The sequence below is a fragment of the Salvelinus namaycush genome, chromosome 34 (assembly GCF_016432855.1).
Source record: "Salvelinus namaycush isolate Seneca chromosome 34, SaNama_1.0, whole genome shotgun sequence".
Lineage (NCBI taxonomy): Eukaryota > Metazoa > Chordata > Actinopteri > Salmoniformes > Salmonidae > Salvelinus > Salvelinus namaycush.
Genome location: NC_052340.1, coordinates 16,426,062 through 16,451,674, shown reverse-complemented (window position 1 = coordinate 16,451,674; position 25,613 = coordinate 16,426,062). Strand labels below are relative to the sequence as shown.

At 45.9% G+C, this 25,613-nt stretch overlaps 1 protein-coding gene across 1 annotated transcript in view; it reads right to left on the bottom strand.

The window, feature by feature from the left end:
* The window catches only part of LOC120028896 (protein phosphatase 1L-like), a 47,592-nt gene that overhangs the window by 21,037 nt on the left and 942 nt on the right, over nucleotides 1-25,613 (bottom strand). The window lies entirely within an intron of this gene.

Sequence of the window (25,613 nt, the reverse complement as noted above, 5' to 3'; positions counted from 1 at the left end):
TGCGTGCATGCGTGTCCTCTGCCTGTCAAAGTCTCGGTCCAAACTGAAACACACCCCTTTAATGTTTACGTTCAGTTGCCGTTCGTGTTGTGGAAACGAGGTGGAATGCCCCTTTAATATAAGAGTGAAGTGGGAAAGGAGGCGAGGGAGGAGAAGAGTGGGAGTAGAGAGCTGAGGAGGGTGTAGGGGTGAAAGGAAGGAAGGTGAGGGGCAGAGAGAGCTTGGGGGGGGGGGGGGGGGGGGGGGGGGGGTGGGGGGGGGGGGGGGGGGGTCTGAGAGGAGAGAGCTGGAGATGAGGACAGAAGGGAGCTGTATTCATGACTGGGAGCACTCCTGGCAGATTCTGATAAGGCACACACACACACACCATTCCACCGGCAAATCAGATTGAAATGTAATATTAATATTTCAGAAAAGGAGGACTGAGGATGTGGTAGCCTACACTGGGCTCTGTGACAGAGTGGACTGGGGGCGTGAAATGCTGTAAACTCAAAGTGAATGGAGGTTTGAGATCTAAAACGCTGGGCTGTGAAAGTGGAGAGGTGACTAACAACATTAACAGAGGAAGCTTACTGAATGAGGCCAACAGATGAAAGGCTCCTCTTATGAGTGGTGTGTGTGGTGAAGTAAAGCCTCAGTACTGACTGTTTCGTGAGATTTGGCGAGGTGTGAAGACGGTGTTGACATGAACAAACATCAGAGCAACCCCTTCAATTGGCTGTTCTTTCCGACCTTGCCAGCTGTGACATTCCAGGTCCCTTCGGCACAATCAAGCTCTTTGACATGCAAAAGCCCGCCCCTCCAGGGGTCAGTGGCACAGATGGTTGGCTCTTTTGAATGCCAATAAACAGTCAAGGTGACCATCTCCACCTTTAAAATCATGACATTCAGGGGAGTCAAGTTCTAAACCGACACACGTCCCTCCTTCCTCATAAAGAGATGGGAATTATTATGACAGCAACGCACACCCTGCTTACTCATAAGGATGGGAAAATGTTCACTGAGAAGTGATTCACATTCAGTGAAAGGAAGGAGACATCTGTCAGTATGACCCCATCCATCTACACACACACAACCTCTTTACCCATAAAGTGATAGGAATTATGAAAGTCCCTGTGAGGTCAGAGGACACCATTACAGAAGGTGAGGCACATTAAACAAACTAGACAACAGGAGGTTGTTTGTAGATTTGTAGACTATTTCAATTAGGATTAAGGAAGAAGAAGACTCACTGAAGAGCGCTGAAATACATGCATACTGCTGAAGCATGCAATGAATTCAAGGTCTGTCATGCTTTCCAGTGTGTGTGTGTGTGTGTGTGTTAAAGATTGTAATGCACAGAGGTGTGCTGATATGCAGACATTACAGCAAGGATGTAAGCAATATTTAATCCTCTCTCTAAGTCACATACACACAGCTCCAAAATGCCAAGACTTGCACCTTTTTACAGAATGCCTTTCGTTAGGTATTGCAGGCCTGTAATTTCTGTGATCTATATGATGTTGGTACTGCAGTGTGTGTGTGTATGTAATAACACAGACACGCTGGCGTTAAGGGAACAGGTAAAACCAGCCATTACTCTCACATGGGCGCTCCCCACCTCGGCGCTATGGCTCTGTGGCCAGTAATTACAGACTCCTATTGACAAATCAACACTGGCCATAAAAACACTTTGGCTGTGGACCCTGCTGAGGAGGAGAGCGAGGGAGGGAACAACCTCACCATGAAACAGAGAGATGGACAGGAAGAGAGAAGTGACAGAGGGAGAGAGGGGTTGAGGAAGACAGAGAGAGGAGGATAGAGAGAATAGAGGTAAGAGAGTAGAGGGAAGGGGTGAGGGAGAGAGAAGAGAGAACGGGGTGGAGCCTGAGACAATGAGAGACAGAATGTGAACTTGATGCTTATATATATATATATATACACACACACACACACACACACACACACACACACACACACACACACACACACACACACACACACACACACACACACACACACACACCCTGGGTTATTGTAGGAAGCAGATTGAACTTGTGCACAACAGCCATTTTTCAAAATGAACAGACAAAGATAATTCTGAGTATTTCCTTTTAGAACACAGATGGGTTGAGATCTGAGATCTGCATCTCACCCAACAAACGTCCTTGGGCTGAGAACAACACTGTACAATATCTCCTAACAGAGCAGTGAACTACTAGGCTTACCAGTCATCTTGATACCATCCTGCCATTACCACTCACAGCCATTGTTGTACTCCGCTCCATCTCACACACACACACACACACACACACACACACACACACACACACACACACACACACACACACACACACACACACACACACACACACACACACACACACACACACACACACACACACACACACACACACACACACACACACACACACACACACACACACACACACACACACACACACACACACAGAGCTCCATGAAAAACATGCTTACTCAATAAAACCCCAGCTTCTGTCCCTGTCTGCACCCTAAAGATAATACCTGGCCTATAAAACAGGTAGAGAGAGGTATAACAGGAGAGTGACAGACCGACAGAGAGAGCGAGAGGTTTGCGACAGAATAGATTGTGAGAAGTGTGTGAGAAGTAAGAAGTTTCCTCTCCACAGGCCTGCCCTGAGACCTCCATTATACATTCACTTGTCTTCTCGCCCCTTACCCGATCCCCAGGATATTTTTATACACACCTCTGTGGCAGGTGTGTGTGCGCATGATGTGAGTGTGTGTGAGAACGAGAGAGAATGCTGACACTTATTTTCCTCTACTCCCCTTCAGACTCTCTGTGCTCCATATTTAAGAAGTAGGAGATGGACAATCATTGAAGTTCCCTGAAACACATTTGGTGGATGCCTCCACGGAATGGCAAAGAGGTTTATAGTCCAGCAGCAGCAGCACCCCAACCCTGGTTACTGGGTATAGTCCAGCAGCAGCATCACCCCAACCCTGGTTACTGGGTATAGTCCAGCAGCAGCAGCACCCCAACCCTGGTTACTGGGTATAGTCCAGCAGCAGCAGCACCCCAACCCTGGTTACTGGGTATAGTCCAGCAGCAGCAGCAGCAGCAGCACCCCAACCCTGGTTACTGGGTATAGTCCAGCAGCAGCAGCAGCAGCAGCACCCCAACCCTGGTTACTGGGTATAGTCCAGCAGCAGCAGCAGCAGCAGCACCCCAACCCTGGTTACTGGGTATAGTCCAGCAGCAGCAGCAGCAGCAGCACCCCAACCCTGGTTACTGGGTATAGTCCAGCAGCAGCAGCAGCAGCAGCACCCCAACCCTGGTTACTGGGTATAGTCCAGCAGCAGCACCCCAACCCTGGTTACTGGGTATAGTCCAGCAGCAGCACCCCAACCCTGGTTACTGGGTATAGTCCAGCAGCAGCAGCAGCACCCCAACCCTGGTTACTGGGTATAGTCCAGCAGCAGCAGCAGCACCCCAACCCTGGTTACTGGGTATAGTCCAGCAGCAGCACCCCAACCCTGGTTACTGGGTATAGTCCAGCAGCAGCACCCCAACCCTGGTTACTGGGTATAGTCCAGCAGCAGCACCCCAACCCTGGTTACTGGGTATAGTCCAGCAGCAGCAGCAGCACCCCAACCCTGGTTACTGGGTATAGTCCAGCAGCAGCACCCCAACCCTGGTTACTGGGTATAGTCCAGCAGCAGCACCCCAACCCTGGTTACTGGGTATAGTCCAGCAGCAGCACCCCAACCCTGGTTACTGGGTATAGTCCAGCAGCAGCACCCCAACCCTGGTTACTGGGTATAGTCCAGCAGCAGCACCCCAACCCTGGTTACTGGGTATAGTCCAGCAGCAGCACCCCAACCCTGGTTACTGGGTATAGTCCAGCAGCAGCACCCCAACCCTGGTTACTGGGTATAGTCCAGCAGCAGCACCCCAACCCTGGTTACTGGGTATAGTCCAGCAGCAGCACCCCAACCCTGGTTACTGGGTATAGTCCAGCAGCAGCACCCCAACCCTGGTTACTGGGTATAGTCCAGCAGCAGCACCCCAACCCTGGTTACTGGGTATAGTCCAGCAGCAGCAGCAGCACCCCAACCCTGGTTACTGGGTATAGTCCAGCAGCAGCAGCAGCACCCCAACCCTGGTTACTGGGTATAGTCCAGCAGCAGCAGCAGCACCCCAACCCTGGTTACTGGGTATAGTCCAGCAGCAGCAGCAGCACCCCAACCCTGGTTACTGGGTATAGTCCAGCAGCAGCAGCAGCACCCCAACCCTGGTTACTGGGTATAGTCCAGCAGCAGCAGCAGCACCCCAACCCTGGTTACTGGGTATAGTCCAGCAGCAGCAGTAGCAGCATAAATCGAATAATTACAATTTAGCAGATTAACACTGGAGTGATAAATCAGATGATCATGTGCAAGTAGAGATACTGGTGTGCAAAAGAGCAGAAAATTAAATAAATAAAAGCAGTATGGGGGGTGAGGTAGGTAAATTGGGTGGGCTATATACCGATGGACTATGTACAGCTGCAGCGATCGGTTAGCTGCTCGGATAGCAGATGTTTAAAGTTGTTGAGGGAGATAAAAGTCTCCAACTTCAGAGATTTTTGCAATTCGTTCCAGTCGCAGGCAGCAGAGAACTGGAAGGAAAGGCGTCCAAATGAGGTTTGGGCTTTAGGGATGATCAGTGAGATACACCTGCTGGAGCGCGTGCTACGGGTGGGTGTAGCCATCGTGACCAGTGAACTGAGATAAGGCGGCACTTTACCTAGCATAGCCTTGTAGATGACTCTCTGTGGTTCCTGGGTATAGTCCAGCAGCAGCAGCACCCCAACCCTGCTTACTGGGTATAGTCCAGCAGCAGCAGCAACCCAACCCTGGTACTACTCCTGTGCTATCCCCTGGGCCACTGACCTCATTCACACTAGTGATTACACACGTCTCGAAGGTGATCATTTCAGTGTGGATGTGTGATGAAGACACAGCACAATTCCTTTTCCTGGAGCACACAGTAGAATGTCTACAAATGTCAGCAACAAACATCTTAGTGTTCTCTCTCCCCCCCAGAATTCAGATTCCGAGAGAGACACAGAGAGACAGACCTAGACAGAGGAATGAGTCCTGATAGAGGAGAGGAGCCCCAGGGATGGATGATTCAACAGTAGCAGGGGAGACTGGGCTTTTCTCTGGACCTGACCCCGTCAACTGGGAGATTACTCTGGCTGATGAACTACCTGTTCACCCACTATATCATTCACACAGAAAAATGAGTGCAGTCATAAATAACCCTCAAGCCCCTGATCAATCATTTCATGTTTGATTAATCTGGCCTGGAATGATCTCCCGTTTGATTGCTCATGTCTGAAAGCTTCTTTATGGTCTGTCTGACAGCACTAGACGCGTCACTGAGGCGGCCAAAAACTGACCGCGCACAGTGCACTCTAGTGCACTTCATCAGTAGCCTACCCTTACATGCCGGGCAAGGGTTCGCCTGCTGTGGGGGTGACAGGGCAAGGGTTCGCCTGCTGTGGGGGTGACAGGGCAAGGGTTCGCCTGCTGTGGGGGTGACAGGGCAAGGGTTCGCCTGCTGTGGGGGTGACAGGGCAAGGGTTAAGCCCTCTCCTGGAGGAACGAAAGACCCCTGTTGCTCTGAAGTCATCTCCCCTCTACCACTATGTTTTTTCTGCCTGATCGTGCAGCAAAAGGCCCGTACCTCACACACACAGAAACTCACAAAGACACAGAATCCAACGCAATCACCTAGATGCACTCTATAGATCTGAAAGGTCTATTTGCACTTTTCTCCACTTCACTGCAGGTACAATGCAACATCACACTACCGCACTCCTTCCTCTCGTTCTGTCTGTCTCCATCTCATTGTCTCTCCAGCTCAGGCCCTGATAAAGGTCTAACATGTATCCTTAATAATGCAGGCCTGTTTCTCTCTCTCGCTCTCCTTTGAGAAGACACCTGCCCTGCTCTTAATTACAGAAAAAGGTGAACAGAGAAAGTGAGCTCCCAAAATCACAACAGAGCGATATTAGAAGAGTGATTTGTACTGCAAAAACAAATAATGGAAAGGATGAAAGATTTAACCATGAACTAACTCCCCCAGTTGTCAGCCAGTGGAGGCTGGTGAGGGGAGGATGGGTTATAATAATGGCTGGAACGGCACGAATGGAATGGCATCAACCACATGGAAACCATGTGTTTGATGTTGTTGATACCTTTCCACTGCATCCATCACCACGTGCCTGTCCTCCCCAATTAAGGTGCCACCAACCTCATGTGTTGTCAGCTGTGTAGTTTGAGAGAAGCAAGCAGAGTTTACACCTGCTATCAGGCTCATGAAAGCAAGGCCTGTACCAGGAGGGAGAGAAGAGAAAGGGAAGGAGTTGTTTGCCTTCTGAATCAAACACTGCTTCACTGTTCTTGAGTTTTCCCTCCTCCTCTACTCTTCCTGTCAGATGTGGAAGCATTCCCAGATATCTGAGTAGGATGAAGTGGTCCCTAGACGCTGGTCTATGGTCAATGTTGTTTTGTTCCTTCTCAGGGTTAAGGTAAGGATTTGGGGAAGGCAAGCTGATTCTAGATCAGTATCAACAGGCAAATGACTCTCACTATACCAGGCAACACACTGCCACACTGACAGGAGATGCCATTCTAATTCCAATTACGATTCGGTTCCTCTCTCCCGGCTTCCTCCATCCATGTATCCCCTTCCTCTAACCATCCATTCATAGGCTCTCCTCTCCATTCAGCTTGCCAGCTCCGGACACCACATCACATCCTGATGGTATCCCAGATCACATTCAACAGTGGGATTTGGGTACAGCTAGGACTGATCATTCGAGAACAGGTAAGACTTGACTAGACTTGCAAAATTCCAGGAAATTTCAGTAAATTCCCTGGTTTTCCAGAAAATCTGGATTACCTGCTTATTCCCTCCTGATTCCAGGTATCTGCCAGCCAGGAATTCAGGAAAACCTGAGGATTTATTGAAAATTCCCGGTATCTTGCAACCTTAGTCCCACACAAGCAAACGCACACCCACACACAGCTTGTGTGTTTAATTTCCATAAATATAAATGATGCATGTTGAACAGGCGCCCCCAAAATAAGGGCACATAAATGAGAGAGAGAAAGAGGGGTACTGTTAAAAAGAGAGCGTGAGGGAGAGAGAGAGAAAGAGGGGTACTGTTAAAAAGAGAGAGTGAGGGAGAGAGAGAGAAACACAAACACAAACACACCCCACAGAGCCCCAGGACAACAGCACAATTAGACCCAACCAAATCATGAGAAAACAAAAAGATAATTACTTGACACATTGGAAAGAATTAACAAAAAAACAGAGCAAACTAGAATGCTATTTGGCCCTAAACAGAGAGTACACAGTGGCAGAATACCTGACCACTGTGACTGACCCAAACTTAAGGAAAGCTTTGACTATGTACAGACTCAGTGAGCATAGCCTTGCTATTGAGAAAGGCCGCCGTAGGCAGACATGGCTCTCAAGAGAAGACAGGCTATGTGCTCACTGCCCACAAAATGAGGTGGAAACTGAGCTGCACTTCCTAACCTCCTGCCCAATGTATGACCATATTAGAGACACATATTTCCCTCAGATTACACAGATCCACAAAGAATTCGAAAACAAATCCAATTTTGATAAACTCCCATATCTACTGGGTGAAATTCCACAGTGTGCCATCACAGCAGCAAGATTTGTGACCTGTTGTCACAAGAAAAGGGCAACCAGTGAAGAACAAACACCATTGTAAATACAACCCATATTTATGCTTATTTATTTTAACTTGTGTGCTTTAACCATTTGTACATTGTTACAACACTGTATATATATAATATGACATTTGTAATGTCTTTATTGTTTTGAAACTTCTGTATGTGTAATGTTTACTGTTAATTTGTATTGTTTGTTTCACTTTTGTGTATTGTCTACCTCACTTGCTTTGGCAATGTTAACACATGTTTCCCATGCCAATAAAGCCCCTTGAATTGAATTGAATTGAGAAAGCATCATCCTGTAGGGCAGATGTGTCTCACACTGAAGCAAGCCTGGTTTCCGTGGTGATTTGCTTTCCTGGGATGCATATTATGAATAAATTGATGGCTCTTCATTTCAATAACCCCTTACCACCACACACTAAAAACAAAGTCACATGTTCCCTCACTCTTCCCTCTCATTCCATCTAAATAACCTATCTTCCGCCTCTTTTGTACCAATATTACTAGTCCGTCTTCCTCTCCATGTCTTCCGTCCTTACCCCTCCCTCCATTCCTCCCTCTAGAGATGGATGCAGCATTTATCACATTAATTAGAAACTGCCTCCTCTCACGGAGCGCTGACAGCCGAGACGAACAGCAGTGATGAAGACAGAGGCAAAGACAACAAGTACTTCTTCAGAGACAGAGTGCTGCTACTCCTCCTATACTAGGCCTGTATAATATAATGTTCACCTGTTCCCTATCATCAACCCAGTGTGGCAGACTTAACCCCTGACCTGGCTCTCTTCTGATCAGACTGGGGCCTCCTGACATTGATCACTCCATCACTGAATTGAATCCCCATTCATCAATAAGCAGGAAAAACACAGATCAATGCAGCAGCCCAGGTTAGCGCCGCACGGCGCAGAGCTCAGCTATTAACTGATAAACATTCAGACTCATGAAAATCTATATTCATCCACAGGCCTCCAGCCGCTGAGGCTGTTAGGGGACTGGGAGAGAGGATGAAGGAATTAAACGCATGCCACTGGGGTAAGTGAGTGTGTGTGTGTGTGTGTGTGTGTGTGTGAGTGAGAGAGAGAGAGTTCATGAAAGTGTGGATTGATTGTTCTCAGCAGGTCAGTGCTTTGATCCTCTCCAACTCAGAGTGTGTGTGAGAGAGAGAGTGACAGAGGTTGAATGTTTTGTTTAGAAGATAGGGTGTACATGATGAATGGGAATAAGAGATGTGAGAGAATGTGCCTGTATGAAAGTGTCTAGGATTGGGAATGCTAGTGAAAAATGACAAATCTTACAGCAAGTGAATGTGGGTGTTTATGATGCATGGGCAAGAGAGAGACGCGACAACATCTATCTATATGAACAGTGTGTGTGAGTTTGTGTGTGTGTGTGTGTGTGTGTGTGTGCGCGCAAGTGAACAGCATTGACAAGGGAGGCCCATAGCGACACACTGACTCCATATTGGCTTTAACTCAGACCACAGCCAAGTTTCCCCAGTCAATAAATCAGGGAAGAGAGCACAGCCAAGTTTCCCCAGTCAATAAAATCAGGGAAGAGAGCACAGCCAAGTTTCCCCAGTCAATAAATCAGGGAAGAGAGCACAGCCAAACAACCAACAGTGCAGCACAGCTTCCTTACACAGAGCCAATCCCCCAGCGACTCCATTTTGGCTCAAATCCATACCATAAGTATTTTTCAGAAGCCTCCAAGCGGTAGCCTGAACAAAGCCTGAGGTAGGCACAGTCCAAATATCACTGAGCAGCACTAACCTACAAATCACATCAACGTCCACCACCCCGCACCTCTGATTCAGAGGGGTTGGATTAAATGACATTTCAGTTGTACAATTGACTTGGTATTGCCATTTCCCCTTTCCAAACAAATGGCCATTTTATTTACTATTACATAAATATGAGTAAATCTACTCATCGCTTAGCTAAGGCCCACCCTTAGAATTGCTGCCTGTCGTCTGAAAGCTATTGATTGTCCAATAGGAACAGTCCTCTTGCTAACGGTTGGTCCAGTTAGGATCTAGTGAAGTGAACAGCCAGGGCCAGGTAGTACAGGCCAGGCTGACTGCCATCTGAAGCCCTGTTTCCACAGCAGGTGCCTGGTCAGAAACCAGTTTGGCCCGTTCACGGTTTCCAGTTTTAACTCAGAACCACAGGAAAGCCTGCTCTTTCTAAGTACAGCAGCAAGCAGGCAGCAGCATTGTGATTATCAGTCCGTCCAGACGGCGCACCGACGGCCCAGGCAGCATTGCCAGTAGAGATGAGTCAGGATTCCCAGGCTAGCTTCATTGAGGCACAGAGACGCACAGCAATTACACCCACCAGCAGAGTCCTGGCATTGCCGCCACACACACGCTCATCTGCACACACGCTCGCAGATGTGGAAACGCTCATCCACAGACATGCTATAGCCAATGAGGACAGAAACAAGAATTCTCAGTGAAGATAATATACACTAACTGAAAACCCATGGATAAATGTGTGTGTTTCTGTGATGTTATACCAATATGGGAGTGTGTTTTCTGGAAAAGATAAGGGCAGCTGACAGGCAGCATACGTGTGTGTAGACATGGAACCCTCAGGGTTGTAGGCAGCAGACTCTTCAATATTGCAGAGAAATGATAAAACAGAGAGTGCAGGGAGATAAGGTAACTCTGCACAGGGGAGAGGGAGAGAGAGAAACTCCCCTCTTTTACTACAGGAGTTAGAAAACACTCATCTCAGCATGCAGATGTACCATGAACAATGTACCATGAACAAACACACAAAGCTAAAAGAAAACTAAATTAGCAAACAAACATTAATTTCCTCTCCCGTGGAGAGTAGAACACAATATGGATGGTGTTGTAATATGGCAAGCCTCAGAGATTAACAATGCAGTGCATATTACACACACACGTATGGATTTCACACAACCACCTTTCTGGGAGTGGTGCGGTGATTCAGATAACATTGACCAAGGCCAGGCAGCCAATCAGTGAGGAGAGCCGAATTGGAGTGGGATGATGCTGACATAAAAAGGTCTGATTTATTGTTCCAGAAGTTGTAAATTGCAACTTCTAAGCAGAGCGAGGCAGATAACGGGCACACAGTGCATTCAGAAAGGATTCAGACCCCTTACATTTTCCCCACATTTTGTTTACGTTACAGCCTTATTCTAAAATGTATTAGTTATCAATCTACACACAATACCCCATAATAACAAAGCAAAAACAGGTTTTTAGAAATATTAGCAAATTTATGAAAACAAAAACAACATTTACATAATTATTCATACCCTTACTAAGTACTTTGTTGAAGCACCTTTGGCAGCAATTACAGCCTCGAGTCTTCTTGGGTATGATGCTACAAGTTTGGCACACCTGTATTTGGGGAGTTTCTCCCATTCTTCTCTGCAGATCCTCTCAAGCTTGGTCAGGTTGGATGGGGAGCGTTGCTGCACAGCTATTTTCAGGTCTCTCCAGAGATGTTAGATCAGGTTCAAGTCCGGGCTCTGGCTGGGCCACTCAAGAGAATCTTGTTTCTCATGGTCCTTTAGGTGCCTTTTGGCAAACTCCAAGCAGGCTGTCATGTGCCTTTTACTGAGGAGTGGCTTCCGTCTGGCCACCCTACCATAAAGGCCTGATTGGTGGAGTGCTGCAGAGATGGTTGCCCTTCTGGAAGGTTCTCCCATCTCCACAGAGGAATTCTGGAGCTCTGTCAGAGTGACCATCGGGTTCTTGGTCACCTCCCTGAGCAAGGCCCTTCTCCCCAATTGCTCAGTTTGACCGGGCGGCCAGTTCTAGGAAGAGTCTTGGTGATTCTAAAGTTTTTCCATTTAAGAATGAGGGAGGTCACCGTGTTCTTAGGAACCTTCAATGTTGCAGAATTTTTGTGGTACCCTTCCCCAGAGCTGTGCCTCGACACGAATCCTGTCTCGGAGCTCTATGGAGAATTCCTTCGACCTCATGGCTTGGTTTTTGCTCTGACATGCACTGTCAACGGTGGGACCTTATATAGACAGGTGTATGCCTTACCAAATCATGTCCAATCAATTGAATTTACCACAAGTGGACTCCAATCAAATTGTAGAAACAGTTCAAGGATGATCATTGGAAACAGGATTCCCCCGGAGCTCAATTTCGAGTCTCATAACAAAGGGTCTAAATACTTATGTAAATAAGGTATTTCCGTAAAAAAAAAAATAATCTTAATACATTTGCAAACATTTCTAAAAACCTGTTTTTGCTTTGTCATTATGGGGTATTGTGTGTACATAGAGGGCGAAAAAACAACATAACAAAATGTGGAAGAAAAATCAAGGGGTACGAATACTTTCCGAATGCACTATATGTTGGGTGTCTGAACAGGGCAGTGGGAAATGAGTACAGTAGGAGACCTCTGTCTGTGTCCTTCACCCTGTTAACTTCCTGTCTCACAACACAGGCAGGCAGGAGGCTCGGCTTGCACTCCCCTGGCAGTAGTCTCCCAGAGACACTCAAGGTGAAGAACAGTTTGATTTCTGGGAGGAGGGAGGGATGGAGACATGGAACAGAGGATAGTGTGTGGTATGGAGAAAAACATGAGAAAGTAATAGAGCAAAAGTTCAAAACAGACAGGAAGAGAATATAAAGACAGACAAAGAGAGAGAATGCCATGTTCATATTGTCTGACACTAGAGAGAACGCCCGTCAGTCTGTTGAAATGACTCATGATCAAAGAGAAAAGCGCTACTGCCTCTTCTTTCACACACACTATTTCTCCCTCACTAACAGACAAACAAAGAAAATTGTCGCTGCCACTCCTCACGAATGTTGTTGTTGCGAGTCGGTGTCCCTGGGCTGCTAAGCCTTTGAGGTAGGAATGTTCTCCTTCACACTCAAGCAGAAGATCAAAGACTAGCACCTGACTGGCTGCATGTTCCACTGACACTCACTACATCTGCTTTGATGCTGCTAATGCAGCCTTCTGCATGCTACACACAACACATAAATACACCCTGCAGACATGTGTCTTCTCATCCAGATATAAAAATATAGATACACAGCTCAGTCTCTCTTCCTCTCCAACCGTTCACTTCATCCCTTTCTTATCTTACATAGTCTTCCTGCCGCTCTCACTTCTCTCTCCCCTCCTGCGGCGGTTGTAAGTCCACAAAAAAAAAAAAGGTTCTAAAGCTGGACTCTCTCCCCTCCCTTATCCCTTCTACCTCTTATTTTACTATTCTACTCATCCCCTTTCAACTCTCCTCCTGTGGATGGTGTAAGCCTGTTAAGAGCAGCTGTAAACATAGCCACTTTCCAATCAATCAAATTTTGTCCTTCACCCTCTCCCCATTCCTCTCCATCTTCACCCTCTCCCCATTCCTCTCCATCTTCACCCTCTCCTCATTCCTCTCCATCTTCACCCTCTCCCCATTCCTCTCCATCTTCACCCTCTCCCCATTCCTCTCCATCTTCACCCTCTCCCCATTCCTCTCCATCTTCACCCTCTCCCCATTCCTCTCCATCTTCACCCTCTCCCCATTCCTCTCCATCCTTTACCCTCTCCCTCATTCCTCTCCATCTTCACCCTCTCCCTCATTCCTCTCCATCCTTTACCCTCTTCCTCATTCCTCTCCATCCTTCACCCTCTCCTCATTCCTCTCCATCCTTCACCCTCTCCTCCTGTGGATGGTGTAAGCCTGCTAAGAGCAGCTCAAAAACCTCGCTGACAGCTCTGCCGCTGGCTAAGCTCATTATACAGGCAACGCACAGCCTCTTATAGCCACCGGCCTTCCCTGTAGGAGAGATGTAGAGAAGAGAGGAAGAGCAGAGCCAACAGTGAGATGGAGAGATAGTCAGAAAGATGGAGAGAGAGACCAGTGGAGGCTGGAATGGAATAGAAACAAACATGTGGCTTCCATATGTTTGATACCTTTCCAATGAGCCCGTCCTCCTATAGCGCCTCCCACCATCCTCCACTGACAGAGACAGACCAGAGGGAGGGAGAATTTTTTTTTAATAAAAAGAGTAAGAAAAGTAAAAGGTTATAAACATATTTCCAATCTCTGAACTGGGATTAGTGTAGTTCTAATCTGCCCTGCAGTCTCCTCTCCTCCCTTCAGTCATCGATTTAGAGAGACAGTCACAAGTTAGGAGAAAGAAAGCACGATTTCCCTGCGGCTTCAGCGGTTACCATTAGCCACCGTCACCATACGCGCCCCCCTACTTCACTAATCAATTTAGCAGCTCAGCCCTGAGCCACCAGCCCATCACTCATAAACCATCCCCCTCAGCTCTACAATCCACCTAGCTCTCCGGTCTCCGCATAGAAAATATCCAGGGAAATTCCAAGAAAAAAGGACATTAGGTTGTAATATAAGGAGTTCCTCTCTGGCAGACGATCATGTAAGGTGACATACAGAGAGTAAAATAATCAGTCAGTCAAGCTGAACAGTAATGCTTGCTTGCCTATGGAAGACTCAGTGGGCATGGATTCAGAAGCATGTCTGAGGATCCAAGCCAATTTAGCTGAGCCATAACTTCATCATGGTTATTCTCTAAACTCCCAGCCTGGTCTAACAGAGGGAGATTTTAGCTCAGGCCTCAAGTATTAAAAAAATAAATGAAAGCACCTCTACGGGTCATAAATCTCAGAGGGCCAAACACACACAAACCATAACACATTTAGAAGAATACAAAAAAAGAGAATGAAAGATCTCAGAGAGACGCAATCAGAAGTACATAGCAGAGTTCCAACAGGTCTACCAGTATGGGACGCAGGCACCTTTAACCCTAAAATGAATACAACTGCTCCTCCCACTAGAAGGAGGAGTTCAGACACTCATGACAGATTAGAACAAAACATTGAGTATTCATATCCTTGAGAAGCCCAGTCTCTGCACTAAGGAGAGGAGAGTTCAGGTCCATGCTGTAGTAGATAGAAACCATCTGCTCACATCAGCCACTCATATGTGCTGCATTCCTCCTGTCTGACCAGCCAACACACATGCCCTGCAGACAGTCTTGTGTTATAGATTACCCCTCCTACACACACCCATGCATGCTCACACACCATAGCGTACAGAGTGAACTATACATACACACACACAGTACAGAGTGAACTACAAACACTGCCCCCAAAAAGAATGCACCTGCCTCATCCGTGCCAACCCACTGGTCAGCAGCTCACCCAAAGAGGAGTCTGGTAGAAGTGACAGCTGGGACAGACGCATACACCAGTGAGCATCACACAAACCTACCTGTATATCCATCACAAACACGCTGTGACCCTCTCATTCCCCTGTGTCAAGATTCCTCTGCCTGCTCTCCCCACTGCCAAGACAGCACCAATCAAAAATGGATGTTTCTATTTCCACTGCCTCACACACAACACACCTTTTAAGCCTGTAAAAGGCAGCTGACGCCAGTCCACTCAGCAGGGACCTCAAGTCACCATGGCCATTTAGCCTTGTTCAATTATAACCGATTGACAGTGAGAAAGAACAGGTTAAACAGAGCACCTCCCCAAACCCCACAGGGAGAGGACAAATAGGTGTCCAGCCCAACATCCACAGAGGCATAAAGCAGAGAGACCTGGCAGCAGAGAATATACCCCTGCCCTCTATAGAACCACATCAGAAGCCATGGAGAGGACTGTGTGTGTGAGCGTGTGTGAGATGTGGAGAGGAGACCCCTCATATTCTACATCTCCCTCCTCTCTGTCCAAAATCAGAAACAAGGCCAACTTGTCCCTCAGCCCATCCACAAGCCTCATACACAGCATTACAGGGAGCAGACAATAGTCAGCATTACAGATTTTTAGATAGGGGGCTTTTAGCAGAAGAAGCGCCTAGCTGGCAGAGGGAGTGTTGAATTATTGAACCACCGGGAGGGACACCATGCTGGGACCTTTTTGGGGGGCTCCACATGCAGCACACACAAGAAAAAGTAGGTGAACCCGTCAGAATTACCTGGATTTCTGCATAAAACAGTCATACGTTTTGATATGATGTTCATCTAAGTCACAACTATAGACAAACACAGTCTGCTTAATCTAATTACACAAACAATTCTATGTTTTCATGTCTTTATTGAACACACCGTGTAAACATTCACAGTGTCGGTTGGAAAAAGTATGTGAACCCCTAGGCTAATGACTTCTCCAAAAGCTAATTGGAGTCAGGGGTCAGCTAACCTGGAGTCCAATCAATGAGACGAGATTGGAGATGTTGTTCAGAGCTGCCCTATAAAAAACACTAGCAAAATGTGAGTTTGCTATTCACAAGAAGCATTGCCTGATGTGAACAACACCGCGAACAAAAGAGATCTCAGAAGACCTAAGATTAAGAAGTTGACTTGCATGAAGCTGGAAAGGGTTACAAAACTCTGTAAAAGCCTTGATGTTCATCAGTCCAGAGTAAGACAAATTGTCTATAAAAGTGGAGAAAGTTCAGAACTGTTGCTACTCTCCCTAGGAGTGGCCGTCCTGCAAAGATGACTGCAAGCACACAGTGCAGAATGATCAATGAGGTTAAGAAGAATCCTAGAGTGTCAGCTAAAGACTTAGAGAAATCTCTGGAACATGCTAACATCTGTTGACGAGTCTACAATACCTAAAACACTAAACAAGAATGGTGTTCATGGGGGGACATTATGGAAGAAGCCACTGCTTTACGTCTGAAGTTCAGAAAAGTGCACCTGGATGTTCCACAGCGCTACTGGCAAAATATTCTGTGAACAGATGAAACTAAAGTTGAGTTGTCTGTGGAGAAAAAAAGACAGAAAAAAGCTACAGCACACCAACATTAAAACCTCATCCCAACTGTAAAGTATGGTGGCGGGAGCATCATGGTTTGGGGCCTCAGGGCCTGGACAGCTTGCTACGATCGACGGAAAAATGAATTCCCAAGTTTATCAAGACATATCTGTCCGCCAATTGAAGCTCAACAGAAGTTGGGTGATGCAACAGGACAACGACCCAAAACACAGACGTAAATAAACAGAATGGCTTCAACAGAAGAAAACATGCCTTCTGAAGTGGCCCAGTCAGAGTCCTGAACTCAACCCGATTGAGATGCTGTGACATGACCTCAAGAGAGCGGTTCACACCTAGGGATGGGTACTGAAACCCGGTATTAAAACGGGCCCCGGGGCTAAATTATGAAAGACTGTAGTATCGATAAGCTCCGACGGTATCAGTTATGCTTTCGATACTGGAGAAATTAAGAAAACACATTTCCTATTTATTATTGCTACATAAAGGTCATCTTACACATTTTCTCTCACCAACCGTTTCTAATTTGCAATGTGATGAAGACATTCGTCTATAATGCATTTTCACTATTCCAAATCCAGAAGAGAGATCTTTCACACGGAGCCCGTCTCTCACACGCTACAGCGTGTACACACGCACGACCCTGCTCTTAAATTAGTGACGATGGCGGCGAGAACTAAACGTTCAAAAGTGTGGTTATACTTCTGAGTCGATGCTGACAATGCTCGTGCCACAAGTCCAACAAGACTTTTGCTTGTAAGGACAGAAACACGAGCAATCTGTCCAAACATCTATTGAAAGTGCATTGTGTACAGCCAGAGAAATGCAGTTTGACTGCCGAGCTCGTCGTTCATCTCTCGTTGCCCGATCTATGTTAGGTACGTATGCTAGCAGCCTAGATCCCACACACGGAGTTAACTCAATTATGAGAACATGGGTTCATGATCAAAAGGAACCACTAGCCAGCTGATCGTAGACACGTTCAGAAATTCAATCAGCCATTTAAAGATTTTGCAACTTTTTTGTTAAAGTTGCAGCTACAATGAACCAACCCACTCCTCCCTCTAATACAGCTGGTCCAAGCCAAAAGCCCCTTCACGCTGGCAGCTAGTGGGAGGATGACTGACGAGAGGGTGAATGAGTGACACCTAGCCGTGACCAAGTTCATAGTGAAAGGCCTACACCCCTTTGCAACAGTGGAGTCCAAGGGCTTGAGGTAACAGTCTGTCAGTATATATTGAGTTGTATTCATGTTCAGGATATAGTAGTATAAAAGGGTTGTATGTTAGTCCCATCACTACACAATACAATAATTCAACACATGAAAACTATTTTACTGTAGGGAGATGAGCAAGGCACTCAACCCCAAATATACCCCTCCCTCCTGGAGTTACCTCAGTGACACATTCATTCCTACCTGGTATGGTGTAGAAAAGGCAAATGTGATCACTGAGCTGAAAGACGTGCCAAAGCTGGCCATCACAGACGGGTGGACCAGCCTCTGTCAGGACCAATATCTCACTGTTACAGTGCACTACACAAGCCAGGGCAGTGTAAAATAGAAGGTCCTCCACACCAGGGCAGTGTAAAACAGAAGGTCCTCCACACCAGGGCAGTGTACAACTCGCAAAGTAGTGACAGAGGAGATCTCAGACATTCTGGAAGAGTTTGAGATAGAGCCAAGCAAGACTGTAGCTGTTACTGTTGATAACACCTAAAAATAGGATGTTTTGCGCACACACTGAATCTGGCAGCGCAGAAAATCTACAAAATGACTTCCATTGATAAATGGGCAACCTGAAATCAGAGCAGTGGTCGTGTGGTTCAAGAGATCCTCGATGTCCAAAACAGTCTTGAAGGAAAAGCAGCAGCTCCTTGGTAAGAAGCCAGTTCAATCTATTAAAGTACTATTTTGAAATTCCAACATTTAACAATTTAATTCAATATTGATGTGTGCGGTAATTAAATGTATGTTTTTGTTGTTTCAGGCCTGCCGCACTCACTCGCTCATCCTTGATGTCAAGACCAGATGGATCTCTAACGATAGAGAGATTCATAGAGCAGTATCCAGCGATCCAAGAAGCAGCCTTGGACCCACGACTGAGAAAAGCAATACCCAAGGACAACCTGGACCGTCTGAAAGACGAGGACTTCCATAAGGCTGAGGAGTTTGTCCAGCTCATGAGAATCCTCTATACATCCACACTGTGTGTGTCATGTGAAAAGAACACCACCTGTGGACAGATCATACCCATCCTCCACAAACTGGAAGAGCACTTCACTGTGAAGCATGAAGATTAGAGGTCGACCAGTTAATCGGAATGGCCGATTAATTAGGGCCGATTTCAAGTTTTCATAATCGGAAATCGGTAATTTTGAACACCGATTTTGCCGATTTCTTCTTCTTCTTTTTTTTTTACACTTTTATTTAACTAGGCAAGTCAGTTAAGAACACATTCTTAATGACGGCCTAGGAACGGTGGGTTAACTGCCTTGTTCAAGGGCAGAATGACAGATTGTTACCTTGTAAGCTCAGGGATTCAGTCTTGCAACCTTACGGTTAACTAGTCCAACGCTCTAACCACCTGCCTCACGAGGAGCCCGCCTGTTACGCGAATGCAGTAAGAAGCCAAGGTAAGTTGCTAGCTAGCATTAAACTTATCGTATAAAAAACAATCAATCATAATCACTAGTTATAACTACACATGGTTGATGATATTACTAGTTTATCTAGCGTGTCCTGCGTTGCATATAATCGATGCAGTGCGCATTCGCGAAAAAAGGACTGTCGTTGCTCCAACGTGTACCTAAACATAAATGCCTTTCTTAAAATCAATACACAGAAGTATATATTTTTAAACTTGAATATTTAGCTAAAACAAATCCAGTTTAGCAGGCAATATTAACCAGGTGAAATTGTGTCACTTCTCTTGCGTTCTATGCACGCAGTCAGGGTATATGCAACAGTTTGGGCCGCCTGGCTCATTGTGAACTAATTTGCCAGAATATTACGTAATTATGACATAACATTGAAGGTTGTGCAATGTAACAGGAATATTTAGACTGATGGATGCCACCCGTTAGATAAAATACGGAACGGTTCCGCATTTCACTGAAAGAATAAACGTTTTGTTTTCGAGATGATAGTTTCCGGATTCGACCATATTAATGACCAAAGGCCCGTATTTCTGTGTGTTATTATGTTATAATTAAGTATGATTTGATAGAGCAGTCTGACTGAGCGATGGTAGGCAGCAGCAGGCTCGTAAGCATTCATTCAAACAGCACTTTTGTGCGTTTTGCCAGCAGCTCTTCGCAATGCTTCAAGCATTGCGCTGTTTATGACTTCAAGCCTATCAACTCCCGAGATTAGGCTGGTGTAACCGATGTGAAATGGTTAGCTAGTTAGTGGGGTGCGCGCTAATAGCATTTCAAACGTCACTCACTCTGGGACTTGGAGTAGTTGTTCCCCTTGCTCTGCATGGGTAATGCTGCTTCGAGGGTGGCTGTTGTCAATGTGTTCCTGGTTCGAGCCCAGGTAGCGGCGAGGAGAGGGATGGAAGCTGTACTGTTACACTGGCAATACTAAAGTGCCTATAAGAACATCCAATAGTCAAAGGTATATGAAATACAAATGGTATAGAGAGAAATAGTCCTATAATTCCTATAATAACTACAACCTAAAACTTCTTACATTTACATTTAAGTCATTTAGCAGACGCTCTTATCCAGAGCGACTTACAAATTGGTGCATTCACCTTATGACATCCAGTGGAACAGCCACTTTACAATAGTGCATCTAAATCTTTTAAGGGGGGGGGGGGGGGGGGTCAGAAGGATTGCTTTATCCTATCCTAGGTATTCCTTAAAGAGGTGGGGTTTCAGGTGTCTCCGGAAGGTGGTGATTGACTCCGCTGTCCTGGCGTCGTGAGGGAGTTTGTTCCACCATTGGGGTGCCAGAGCAGCGAACAGTTTTGACTGGGCTGAGCGGGAATATCTTACCTGGGAATATTGAAGACTCATGTTAAAAGGAACCACCAGCTTTCATATGTTCTCATGTTCTGAGCAAGGAACTTAAACGTTAGCTTTCTTACATGGCACATATTGCACTTTTACTTTCTTCTCCAACACTTTGTTTTTGCATTATTTAAACCAAATTGAACATGTTTCATTATTTATTTGAGGCTAAATTGATTTTATTGATGTATTATATTAAGTTAAAATAAGTGTTCATTCAGTATTGTTGTAATTGTCATTATTACAAAAAATGTAAAATAAATAAATATTTTTTATTTTATTTTTTTAAACAAAAAAAAATGTTTTGAAATCGGACGATTAATTGGTATCGGTTGACTTTTTTTGGTCCTCCAATAAATCGGTATCGGCGTTGAAAAATCGGTCGACCTCGAACGAAGATACAACGTTTATGGCAACCATCAAAGAGAAGGTGTGGGAGAACCTCTCCGAGCGCCATCAGGATGAGGACATTCAAGCCTTCCTGCATCAGGCCACAGCAATGGAACCCAGATTTAAAAGGAAGCCGGTGAGTGATGCCACCTGGGACAGGCTGAGGAAGACGACTGTTGAGGCCAATGTGACAGGAGCAACACCAGGGCTGTCAGAGGAGCTGGAGCAGAAAGACACAGAGCACCAGCAACAGGAGGAGTCTGAAGGAAAGGAAATGGAGGAGACAGTCCCTCCATTGTACTAAACAAGGAGTGCCTTAGAGGAGCTGTTCTCAGAGGACAGGGAGTTGAGGTTGAAGATCCAACAGGACACCTCGTCCCTCACCCTCAGCGAGCGTGTTGACCTAGAGGTCGAGCTCTACAAAGGCCTACCTCCCGTCCCTATGGCTGAAGATCCTGTGATGTGGTGGTGGAAGAGAGCTACAGTACTCTGCCCCTCCTCACAAACATTGCAACAAGCTACCTCTGTGCTCAAGCCTCCTACACCCCTAGAGAGAGGGTATTTTCTACTGCAGGGAACACAATAAGCCAGGAGAGGTCCCTACTTCTGCCAGAGAAGGCAAATATGTTGATCTTTCTCCAGAAGAACTGATAGTCCTTTTGCAGCCTACCTGCATGCCCCACCCATGTTGCTCTATACCACTGCAATTTCTATGGCTGTAAATAAATTGTTTATTTTACATTTCAGAAAATAAAGCAATGTTAATTCGGTTCTTAGTTTTAATTAAATATATATATATAACCGGTAAGAATTCCGTTACAAGTACCGGATCGATAAGCAGCATCGGTAAGAATAGCAATACCGTTAAAATAATAATGATACCCATCCCTATTCACACCAGACATCCCAAGAATATTGATGAACTGAAACAGTTTTGTAAAGAGGAAAGGTCCAAAATTCCTCCTAACCGTTGTGCAGGTCTGATCTGCAACTACAGAACACGTTTGGTTGAGGTTATTGCTGCCAAAGGAGGGTCAACCAGTTATTAAATCAAGGGTTCACATACTTTTCCCACCCTGCACTGTAAATGTTTACACGGTGTGTTCAATGAAAACGTATAATTGTTTGTGTGTTATTAGTTTAAGCAGACTGTCTACTGTTGTGACTTAGATGAAGATAAGATCACATTTTATGACCAATTTACGCAGAAATCCAGGTAATGCCAAAGGGTTCACATACTTTTTCTTGCCACTGTACTTGCTTAATGCAAAAGAATGAAGGTGGGAAAAACAGAATGTTACACTCAATGCGAGTTTAATACTGTACGAAACAATTGCCCATGGCAGAAAATACTTAAAATAGCAAATGGGGGAATTGTGACATTTGGGTTCCGTATTTACAGTGTTCCACTTGTCAGGTTCCGCTTCTCAAACAATCCGTGACAGTCTTCTGGGGCCAGTTGCACCATCCTGGTCTAACTCTACGCCCAATTTAGATTGAAGAACAACTTTTTTATGCCCAACTGGTGCGGAATGAGTAAAAGGTCAGAACTGTAGAAAAGCTCCCAGTCCATCTCTACAGCATGTTTTTCCAACAAAACATCACCTTTCCTGCTCACTGCTCTTTCCATAACATCAACGCAGGCTAAAAGAAATGTTGAGCATCTGCTTTTGCCAAAAGCAATAAAAACATGTCCCGGAATCTGCCTCCAGAATGAAGGGTGGTTTTGAGCAGAACAACCATGAGTGGTGCAGAGTTTTTTGGTCAGCCAGAGTGAAGGGTGTATTCGTTTTGTATATTATTCTCATCAATTCTATTATTGTACGGCTCCTGGAGAAATACATTTCATTTTGATTTCGGAGGTCTGAGGCTTGCGGGGGACAATCGGCAGGAAATGACATCGTCTGGAACAGGTGTGTGAAGCCCAGATTGGCATGTTATCGTGAAATGCCACTGCCATCGCTGCTGGTCGTTCACTTCATTTAACGTCCCCTGGAAATCCATTACTTTAGATTTGCACACGAGGGAACACACACACTAAGTAATCCTCTAGAATGCTGACACTACAATTAGTCATGCTGCTTCTTTCATCTCCAGTGTGAGTGGGCTCAAGAGGGATCCAGGATGCTGAATATCTAAACCACACACACACACAGCTGGAGCCTGACACTTATGCATACACCACCGCAGACACAATTGTCCACAATCACAAATGGACACACTCCTGGAGACCAGCCAACTGAGCCCACCAGCCCTCCATAACAGGTGAAGAGGGTTTATTCCCATGGTGAGGGAACCATGAGCCTGATGCAGAGACACACACTGGAGCCATTCTGCACCAGGGCTACAGTATAGAGGAGATGAAGTGAGAGAAAATGGCAGTAGGGAGATGGGAATGAAAGGAGTTCAATTGAAAGCTCCTCAAATAGTGCTCCAGTAATCAGACTGCAGTTACTGAGCTGTAATCACACTGACAACCTGAGTGGATGAAAGAGAGGAGAAAAGGAAAGAGAGAGAGGGAGGAGAATGAAAGCAGGTCAACTATAATATTCAAGGGTTCAGCAAACTGCAAGCAAAGGGCTTCCCTCTGTAAGAGTCTCTCACGCATCGTCTCAGACACTCACATTCTCTTACACACATACTCTGTCCCTCCCCAGGATTAAAATGCAAACGGTGCCCTTTCCACTAACAGAGGCCTTTATTGTTAGTGCGAAAGGAAGATGAACTCCGGTGAGGGCCAAGGCAAGAAAGAAAGGAAACCAGTAAAAAACAAAAAAACACACCCACTTAAAAAAGGTCAGCCTTGTGTTCTTTCCTCTCAACACAATACTTCTCTCCATCTTCTCCTGTTCAGAAACTGCTTATTTTTACAGAACAAACAGCCTGGAATGGATAGATTACTTCAACGTCATGAATTGCTATCTCCAGACACATCCACATGCACGCATACCAAATAACCAGCAATTAAGGAAAGACATGTTCAGTCTTTGCAAGGTATCCTTGCAAGGTATTGCATTTCGTGTGTGTGTGTGTCTAGCTTACTATTCTTCTCTGAGAGGCGATGTATCTTTCTGTGGGTAAATCGGTCCGTTCTAACTCTGGCTACCAACCCTCTCACCCACCTCCCCCAACCTACCTCAGCCTTCATCCCCTCTCCTGCCACTAGGGCTTGGCGAATCATGTCAACTTTGTTTTGAGTAGGAGAGAGAGAGAGAGAGGCTATCTGGCCCAAAAGATGGACAAATCATTGCCCTGTTTAGAGTGGTAGAGGGAACTAACCAATAGGCTAGCTGAGTCCTCCTCCAGCCCTGGTCTACACTGCAGCTCTCTGCTGACGCACCGCCCCCGGCCAGGAATACATCAACAATAACATACTGTAGCAGCAGAACCATTTGAAAAGCTGGTTACTGGCAACAGTTTCACACTTCAAAAGAGAGTGAAGGAATAAAAACACACAAAATTGTCACCCAAGGGCAAAGCGAGGGGGAAAAAATCCCTCGCCTACATGAGCAAATCTGAAGTGAACACCCTCTTTCTCTGCTCTCCACAGACCTGAGGATGGCTTTTATAGCCTGGTTTACCATCCTCTATAAGGAATATAGGGAAGGAGGAATGAAGGCCCAAACATGCTGCAGGGAAAACCAGACAAATGGCCAGTTCTGGTCAAAGGGAAGCAGTGAGCTGCTGCACTAGAGCCCACCGTTTAATCTACCCTGAAAATAATGGTTATCCTCCACCTCCATCGCTGTCTTTTTTTTTTAGAATGTTATCTTTCAGCCTGGGTCAGGCCAGAATAGTCAACTTCTGTATTAAACAGACTAGAGCATGCCTGAGCAGTAGAGTTCCTTAGAAAAACACTGGCAGCCCATAGACAGGGTCTGGGAGAGAGGCAGTGTGAGGGGGAGGAGAGAGGGGCACCTTGTCAGAAAGAATTTGCCAGTGAGTTTCTTCACGTAGCTCCATGGCGTCAGTCAATACTGGGCTGTCAGGCCCGCGTGGCCACAGCTGCAGCCCACGGAGACAAGGTCGCTGTTCAGGCAGGCCTGGCCATCATGAACAATCAGTGTTGTTACCCTGCCAACAATGGAGATAAACCCCACACCCCCCAAAAAAAAAAAAAAACACATTCTTTCACTTCTGGTCGGGTCGAGGAGTAACAAGACCAGTATCCCACTTTCTGTATGATCATTACATTGAATGACTGCCTATCTCACACTACCACACACACACACACAGATGGACGCTTTGCCCCGCTATAGGGACATCTGGCTGATGAGAGTAGGAAGTGTATTTCTGTGAGACAAGCTGCTCAATCTGTGCCACTGAATGCTTGTCATGGAGTCAAAGACCTACAGCTGCCAGGGCTTTGTCTGTGACCAGAACATGGAGAGGGTGACAGGTGCATGGGCATCGGATGACAAGTTATGGTCATGCACAGGACACCAGTGATTTACTGTATTCAGACCAGAATATGACCCATATCTGAAAGCACCTCTCACTGGGGTTGGAAATGATTAGCTCTCTTGTACAATCCGTTTAGACTTTATCTGCAGCATACCACACAATCTTGTTATGTCTATAAGTATTTTAAACGTGCAAGACCATGAATGATGGTCTCTTATGTTTGGCACAACTTCACAAAGTAAAGTGCTAAAGTGCCTTCTGCATGTCCCTGTGGAGAGGGATTCATTTGATTTGATGTATAGCAAGTGC